The sequence below is a fragment of the Marmota monax genome, unplaced genomic scaffold (assembly GCF_021218885.2).
Source record: "Marmota monax isolate L192 unplaced genomic scaffold, Marmota_monax_Labrador192_F-V1.1 WCK01_AAM20220418_F8-fsc00075, whole genome shotgun sequence".
Classification (NCBI taxonomy): Eukaryota; Metazoa; Chordata; class Mammalia; order Rodentia; family Sciuridae; genus Marmota; species Marmota monax.
In genome coordinates, this window is record NW_026694772.1 from 7,799,348 (window position 1) to 7,807,775 (window position 8,428).

Here is an 8,428-nt window from a genome sequence, read left to right on the forward strand (position 1 = left end):
TTTATGAAGACAAACAATAAGTAGTGGCGAGGATGTGGAGAAAAAGGCACACTCCTACATTGCTGGTGGGACTGCAAATTGGTGCAGCCAATATGGAAAGCAGTATGGAAATTCCTTGGAAATCTGGGAATGGAAACAGCATTTGACCCAGCTATCCCTCTCCTCGGTCTATACCCAAAAGACTTAAAAACAGCATTCTTTTTTTTTTTTTAATATGGAACACTTCATGAATTTGTCAGTCTTTTACAAGAACCATGCTAATCTTCTCTGTATCATTCCAATTTTAGTGTATGTGTTGCCAAAGTGAGTATGGCCAATATTTTCTTGTATTCATTTTCTATGTTATTCTCTTTGTAGTTTTGTTTTTTAAAATTCTTTTTATTTTTATTTTCAGGGATTTAAAGAAGACAAATATGTATGTAAATGTATGTTAACTCTGCTATTTTGAACAAAAGTCAAATGTAGTAAGTCTGCAATAATTTAAAGAAACAAAGTAGAATATAGGTTAGAATGAAATATGAAATCTCTGGTGCCAGGACTCCTGCTTTCAAAAACAGTCTCAAAGAAATTATTTTACCTTACTTCCTCAGCTTCTTTAAGAAAAAGAAAATAACAACCCTCCCCTTGACATCCTGATCATCAAATACAAATTAATACATACAAATTAGTTCATCTGCTGCATGGCAAATGCTTAATACAACTTAGTTGTTATCAACTATCTCCCTAAATATACCCAAGTATTCTTGTAACACTGAGTAAAAGTTAGAAAAAATAGAACATTTTTGCAGTAAACTTTTGAAAAAAAAATTATATCAAAAGCAATCACTGAGGGCTGGGATCATGGCTCAGTGGCTACTTGCCTGGCATATGAGGCACTGGGTTCAATCCTCAGCACCACATAAAAGTAAATGAATAAAATAAAGGTATTGTGTCCATCTACAACTGAACATATAAAATATTTATTTTTAAAAAAGCAATCACTGAAATATGTCCAGTATATTTATAGTTTCTTTTCTCAATCCTCCTACTTATTTGTCCTTCATTTGTTCTTCTTTCATCTGTTCCCACTTGCTAACCCCATACCCATTCTCAATTTCCTTCTATAATAAATACAATAATTTATTAATCTATTACTTTGATACCTACTGGCCTCTTAGCTTCTTATTCTCCTTTGCCATAAATTTCCCATTGGTTAGTACACCACTTCATTATTTGAGCTTTCTTTTCTAACTTCCCCTGGGTCTACATTAGAAAATCATTAGCAATTTTTCAGCCACTGTCCTTTTCTTTCCTTACTATTAATTTTGCACTAGGGTTCCTTATATTTTTCTATGTATTTGCATATTCACGAACAAAGACATGTTTTCTTCTATTGTTAGCAGAAGCCAGTAATTAGAAACAATTTAAAATATGTATTTTGAAAGAAATAAGACATTTTACACCATAATTTTTGAACAATTAATAAATTTAGGGGATTTAAAATCTCTACCAATTTACCAGGTGTTATCCAACTGTGAGATTTCTGCTCTAGGATTCCATTCCCTGACTCATGGACCTGGTTTCTCAAGTTCTGTGATTGCAACATCACTCTTTAATCTAGCCATTAATGCAGAGGCAGAAACTGGCATCAAATTCAGTCATAACTTTCCTAGTTTGTGCAGAATTTTTATTACATAAACATTTACACCTTTCTTTGCAGGAGAAAACCATTGCATATTGGATTTTTAATAACAATCATATTTATAACCATTTGTGTATATATGTGTGCACATGTATATATGTGTGTGTGTGTGTGTGTGTGTATAAAACTTATATATGTGTGTTTTTAAATGACTGGAAGGAAAAGTAAAACATACAAAGTTCATTCTTAAAAGTTTAAGTTTTTTATATCTATTATATATCTGAAATGAGCTTTTGGTCTTGCTCTTCCATGACTAACCAGTTTAGAAATCCCTCCATCACTATATTTTGTTTTACCATTTTATTGGTGGGTGTCCTTACGTTTTTTTCCAATTGTCTGTTTGGGCTTGTTTCAGCACCTTCTAAATTGGATGCTGCTGAAAATAACTTTCATCAAAAACTTCGAGACCCTTTTTTCACAGGTCAGAAGTTGAATCCTACTTAGATCAGAGTGACTTGCTAGAGTGACAGGTCAGAGACTCATTGGTTTTTCCCTAAGCAGACCTTATTCTTTTGCTTTTGAGCTAGAAGGCACTAGAGTTACTATAAATTCTCTGGAGCAGATGAAAACAAAATTCTGTGAGCATATTTTTAATTATTTTCCTCTATTTGTATTATTTTACCCAAATCTATAGCCCCCTGAGGTAAGGGAAAGGGATATAAAAACTCAGTGTCTTAGTGTCTTTCATTTTTTTAGTTTCCTTTGCTTCATATTTTGAGCATTAAATAAATGACTCTAAATTTGAAAAATTCTATGTAAATATAAGACATTTTTATCTTCTCAGATGATAATTGAGAAGTTATTAACTAGTGTTTTTCTCAGCCAACTTATAGTTTGACCTATAATATTCGTTAGTAAAGGTATAAATCCAAGCTTACTGGATTTGGAGAAAAGTAAAAGATTCTTTATGATGTAAGTCAAATGCCTCAAGAGTAAGCCATTGAGAAGTTGTTTTTTTAGGTGAATGATGAATTTTAGAACTTGAATTGACCTTCTTTCTCATTAATTATTCAGTATAATTATATCTGTATCAAATATAAGTAATTGTCCCTCCAGTTATTCCCTCAAAAACACTTTGTAAACTTTCAGCATCATGTGCATGACATAAACAAAGTATCCTTAAATATGGCATGTAATATATATGAAACATCTTTTGCAATTAGTGAATCAAATAAAAATAACTTAGTTTTTTAAAATTATACCCCAGAGGTTGTCAAACTATATCTCATGGGTCAAACTCAACCTGCTACCTATTTTTGTAAATAAAGTTTAATTGAAACACAGCTATGCACATGTGCTCATATATTGTCTAAGGCTACTGTTGCACTTCAACTGCAGAATTATTTGTAACAGAAAGAGTATGATGCATGCCCCAGGATCCAGACATACCTCTGTGTTTTAGTCTTGCTCTGCAGGCCGATCTCAGCTCCAGACTGGCTGCTGCTGTAGACCCAGACCCTGGCTCACACCCACGGAATAAGGCTTTAGGCTTGCCTCAGGGCCAGGCCAAACATCATGGCCCCAGGATCCAGCAAACAAGGCTGTAGGCCTGCCTGGGGCTCACATGATCAAGGCTGATACCAGTAGACCCAGCATCAGGTTGCCCTTTGTGAACCCAGGTTCCAGGCCTGCCCTAATATCAAAGCACAAGAATAAACCATGTAGAACAGGCAGCAGGCCTACCAATCCAGTGACCCAATCATCCGGCCAGCTAGTCTGAAGACTCCAGCAGCAAGGCTGCCTGTAGATTCTGCCAGATGGCCCATCCAGAATCTAGATGGTATGACTGCTGAAGGTCTTTCAACTTTCCGAAGTTGGTTACCCAGAGGAACAAAAAGAGAAATTAATGAGAAAGAATAAACATATTCTACAGGACTTATGGGACACCATCAAGCAAACAATATATACTTCAGGACAGTTACAGAAGAAGTAAGAAGAGGAAAAAGGGGGCAGAAACCTTATTTAAAGAAATAATGAGAGAAAATTTCCCAAATCTAGAATGAGAAATTGACACCTTTATATGTGAAAAGAAACAAAACTGAAATAAAACAACTGTCAATTGAGAATTCTCTCTGGCAAACTGTCTTTCAAAACTGAGGGAGAAGACTGGGAATATAGCTCAGTGATAGATTGCTTGCCTAGCATGTACAAGGCCCTGGCTTTAATTCCTAGTATTGAAAACCAAAAAAAAAAAAAAAAAAAAAAACTGGGGGAAAATGAAGACATTTCCAGATAAACATAAGCTGAGGAAGCCAGTTACTATTAGGTGTCCTACAAGAAATGCTAAAGAGTATCCTTCAAGGTGAAAAGAAATAACTGTACCACAAAGCCGTAATTAAATCTAAAGTTCCCCCATGAAAGTAAATTCATGGGAAAACAATTTTAGAAGTATTATTGTAACTCTTCTTTTCTATTTTTGTACAGAATTCAGAAGACAAGTATATAAAATAATCATGAAATCTATGTTAACAGGTACACAAATATAAAGATACAATTTGGTTTGGGTTGTTTTGTTTTGTTCATTGATATATAAAAACATAAAAATCAACATATTATTGGGGAACCACATAAAGTTTCAATGCATGTATATATTACTTAATGCATAAATCAGGTTAAACATACTTAACTCCTCAAACATTTATCACTTCTTTATGGTGAAAAATTTAAAAATCCTTTCTTCTATTTTTTTGAAATGCACAGTACATGATTATTATCTATAGTCAACATACTGAGCAATAGCACAACAGAACTTCTTGCTCTTACATGTCTGTAATGTAATGCCCATTTTTCAACCTGTCCCCCTCTTCCCACTAAACACACTCTCTCCTCAGACTCTGGTATCCACCATTCTACTCTCAATTTCTTTGAGATCAACTTCTTCAGATTCCACATATGCATGAGATCACTCAGTACTGTTCTGTGCCTGGTTTCTTTCACTGAATATAATCATCTCCGGTTAATGCCTAATTTAAGGAAAAAGAAAGACCTCAAATAAACAATTTAACTCTTCAACTCAAGAAATTAAACCAAAATAAATAACTAAGTAAAAAAATACTAAACCCAAAATTAACAGCAGGAAGGAAATCATACATACTGGAATGGAAACAAGTGAAACAGAGACAAGAAAGACAGTTCAGAGACAACTATATTCAAGAGTTGAGTTTTTTATTGGAAAGATATAATATTTTTTTATTGGTTGTTCAAAACATTACAAAGCTCTTGACATATCATATTTCATACATTAGATTCAAGTCGGTTATGAACTCCCAATTTTACCCCAAATACAGATTGCAGAATCACATCGGTTACACATCCACATTTTTACATAATGCCCTATTAGTAACTGTTGTATTCTGCTACCTTTCCTATCCTCTACTATCCCCCCTCCCCTCCCCTCCCATCTTCTCTCTCTACCCCATCTACTGTAATTCCGGAGCCGAGCCCGTGTGCATGGACGCGGTGGGGCACCGCTGTCCTCCCAGAGGCTCGGGAGACTGAGGCAGGAGGATTGCGAGTTCAAAGCCAGCCTCAGCCAAAGCGAGGCTGTAAGCAACTCAGGGAGATCCTGTCTCTAAATAAAATACAAAATAGGGCTGGGGACAGGGCTCAGGGGTCGAGTGCCCCGGAGTTTAATCCCTGGTACCCCCCCAAAAAAGAAAAGAAGATATAATATTTTGACAAACCTTTAACTAGACTAGGAAAAATGGAGAATAATCATATAAATAAAGTTATAAATATAAGAGGTGATGGTACAACTTACACCACAGAAATACAATGAAACAATGAATGTTTATTCACAAATGTATAACTAGAAGAAAATAATTCCCAGAAAAATACAAGTTACAAAACTGGATGAAAAAGAAATGTAATAAAAAATTTCACAAAAGAGAAAAGTCTAGGGACTGATGGCTACACTGGTGAATTCTAACAAATATTCAAAGCAGGATAAATGCCATTTTTTTCATACTCTTCCAAAAACCAGAGAGGAAGAAACACTTCCAAACTCATTTTTTAAAGCCAGTATTACCCTGATACAAAAATCAGACAAGGACACATGGACAAAAAAATTATATATCAACATCTTTGATAAACAAAGATGCAAAAACTCCACAACAAAATACTAAAAAAACACAAACTCAATAGCACATTAAAAGAATCATATGTCATGAGCAAATGGGGTTTATCACTGGGATGCAAAAGTGATTCAGTCCATATGCAAATCAGTAAATGTGATATACCAAATTAACAGAAAGAAAGATAAAATTCATACCATGTCAATAGATGAAGAGGAAGCATTTGACAAAATTCTACATCTTTTCATGATAAAATCTCTCAACAAATTAGCTATATCAATAGCTAAATTATAAAACTAGCCTGTGCCCATCAACAGACAAGTGGATATAAATGTAGTATATATACACAATGGAGTTTTACTCAGTCGTAAAGAAGAATGAAATTATGTCATTTGTGAATAAATTTATGGAACTGGAGAACATCATGCTAAGTGAAATAAGCCAGACTCAGAAAGTCAAGGATCAAACATTTTCTCTGTAATATATGGAAGTTAGAGAGACAGGGGAAAGGAATCAAAACAGGGAGTAATCTCATGAATATAGAAGACCAAATAGAATAGGGAAAGGGGATTGAAAGGAAGGGAGGAGGTAAGAGCATAGGGAAGAACTGGGGAACAAAATCTAACAAATTATGCTATGTTTATATACAAATTACTTCAATGCTTTAATGCATCGTGTATATATATATATATATATATATACACACACACACACAAAGATATGTATATACACAGATATGTACATATAACTACAATGTACTATATTAATAATAATAAGAAGAAGAAGAAGAAGAATAGAAGGGAGATCAGTAGAGTAGAGCAAGCAGATTAGGGGAAGGGAGAAGGGAAGAAGGAAAAGGGAAGGTACTAGTGAATGAGAGTGATTAAATCATGTTATGTGCATGTATGAATATGGCACAATGAATACCACTACTACAGATAATTAAAATGCACCAATAAAAACAAATAAATAAATCTTAAAAATTAAATATACCTCAACAAAATAAAGGCTATATATAAGCAGCTCACAGCTATCATACTCAATTGCTAAAATCTAAAATCTTTTTCTCAAAGATCAAGAATAACATAAGGATGCCTAAATTCACAACTACTATTCAATATAGTGCTGGAAGTCTTAGCCAGAAACACTTAGGCCAGAAAAATCAATAAAAGCCATCCAAGTAAAAAATGAGGACGTTAAATTGCCTGTATTTGAAGATAATAAAATCACATATATCAAAAACATAAAAGATTACATACATACACACACATATGTGTAACTGATCTTCAACAAAGGTGTCACAAACATACAATGTGAAAATGATAGTTTCTTCAATAATAATGTTTTTAAAATTGAATATTCACAAGCAGAAGAATAAACTGGACCCTTATCTTGTCCTACACACACAAAAGCTGTTAGAACTAATGAGCAAATCTGGTAAAGTAAGTTGCAGGACACTAAATCAACATACAAAAATAAGTTGAGTATTACACAAATGAACTATCCAAAAAATTAAGAAATAATACCATTTAAAATATGATAAAAATAAAATACTTATGAAAAAATCTAATCCAAAAGGGGAAAGTTCTGCATACTGAAAACTATAAAATGCCCATGAAAATCGAAGAAAGCACACATAAATGTAAAGTTATTCCATATTCATGGAATGAAAGAATTAATACTGTTAAATTTTCCATCATACCCCAAATGATCTATATATTTAATTCAACCCCATCAAAATTTTGATGTAATTTTTTACAGATATAGAAACAACTATCCTAAAATTCATATGAAACTATAGAAGATCCCTAAGAGTCAATGTAATCCTAAACAAAACCGAATAAAAGTGGATGTATCACACTACCTGATTTCTCAACCTATTACAAATCTACAGCAATCAAAACAGCAAGATACTGACATAAAAACAGGCATTCTGACCAATGGAACACTATGATAGACAGGCCTGAAATAAACCATACATTTATTGTTAACTGATGTTCAACAAAGGTGCCACAAACACACAATGTGAAAATGATAGTTTCTTCAATAATAATGTTTGGAAAATTGAATATTCACATGCAGAACAATAAACTGGACCCTTATCTTGTCCTACACATACACACACACACACACACACACACACACATCAACTCAAACTGGATTAAAGCCTTAAATATAAAATATGGTATAATAAAATTATTAAAAGAAAACATAGAGACATCAGTCTATATCATGATTTTTGGATATGATACCAAAAAGCACAGGAAATAAAAATAAACAAATGAGGCTGCATCAAACTAAAAGGATTCTGCACAGAAAAGGAAACAATCAACAAAGTCAAGGGACAACCTAGGCAATGGGAGAAAATATTTGCAAACCATGTATCTAATAAGGGATTAATATCTAAAATAATAATAAATAATAATAAACTCAACTCAATAACAAAAAAATAGATAACTCAATTAAAAATAAAAAAACTCAAACAGATGTTTCTCAAAAGAATGCATACAGATGGTCAAAATGTTGTACCTCAATAACACTGAGGGGGAAAAGAAAATATGTGGCACACGAGGCCAGAAATATTCATAGCATGGGCATTTGTGGAAAAGATTTCTAGCACTTCGTATTCCAGAATCTTAACATACCTGATAATATCCTAACCCTGCTGAGCTAT

At 33.4% G+C, this 8,428-nt stretch overlaps 1 non-coding gene across 1 annotated transcript; it reads right to left on the reverse strand.

The window, feature by feature from the left end:
* Positions 1-208: 208 nt before the first annotated feature.
* On the reverse strand, positions 209-311 carry LOC124079670 (U6 spliceosomal RNA). The gene has a single exon (XR_006847421.1). It is a non-coding gene; the product is annotated as a U6 spliceosomal RNA (small nuclear RNA).
* Between the last annotated feature and the right edge of the window lie 8,117 nt (positions 312-8,428).